Here is a 1,046-nt window from a genome sequence, read left to right on the forward strand (position 1 = left end):
TTATAGGTATATAAGGGAAGAAATGCCAAGCAACTTTAAACATAAATGAGAATAGGGTATATGGAGGAACATAGTGCAAGAACAAGTCTCTTCAGCACAGAACATGTTACATTTCTCTAAAGGAAAGTATCATGCTTTTCATTGTCGAGAAGGTTTCTGAGCGCTGCTGGAATCCTGCCTACAAAGCTGTAATCTCTCCAYGGAGAAAGTGGATTTGGTCTTGGTTTTTGCTTGCACGTCACCTAGCATCCTTTCTATCACACTTGCTTATACTTACTGACTTCTCAGAAGGCTGCCTCTGTTGAGGGCCTTCACAAGGAGACGGGGGCTTCAAAACAGCGCTTTGACTGCTATGGTTTTAATGGTATTATTTATACTCTGCAATGATATTTTCTATCCTGCTTGTAGGGTGAACATAGTTTGATGCCTGACCGGCCAAAACAGGGGTCCTGTGATGCTTCTCGGGCTGCTAACGCTGCTTGTAGAACTGCGTTTCTGCTGGGGCTGGTGTATCTGTGAGGAAGAACATCCAGCCGGCTCCCGGGAGCGCTGGGCCATGGTGGAAGCGCAAGGCGGGCGCTCAGCTCTCTGCTCTGCTGCACCTGAGGTAGCTGGTGATAAAACACAGCCCTGGGGGATGGGTGGATGGAAAGTGGCTTTCCTGGCAAGTTTAAGCTGGTTTGGCAGCTGCTTTCCAGATATTTTCTTTCAGACATAGGTTTTTTTTCTTAGAATTTTTCATATTCTGCAAGGCTCTTAACTGCTGACCCAGGGCAGCTAACACTACAGGGACGACTTCCAGTTAACCTAAGAGTCATCCCTGTAGTGTTAGCACACTTGTGCGTGGGGCTGGGCAGACGGGGTGGCCTTCACCCACGCTCGCTAAAGTAGCGCAGGGCTCCTCCTCGGGAAGCCGCTTCCCGATGAGCTCCCATCCCCTCAGAGGAGCCCAGAGTGGCCGAACAAGCGCGGCCGCCGGGCGACGCGCTGGGGGGCCAGGGCCGCGCGGCGCCAGGACGCGCGGGGGGCACCGCAGCCACCCTCGA

Source organism: Nothoprocta perdicaria, unplaced genomic scaffold (assembly GCF_003342845.1).
Source record: "Nothoprocta perdicaria isolate Ctin4 unplaced genomic scaffold, notPer1 scaffold_510, whole genome shotgun sequence".
In the NCBI taxonomy this organism is placed as follows: Eukaryota; Metazoa; Chordata; class Aves; order Tinamiformes; family Tinamidae; genus Nothoprocta; species Nothoprocta perdicaria.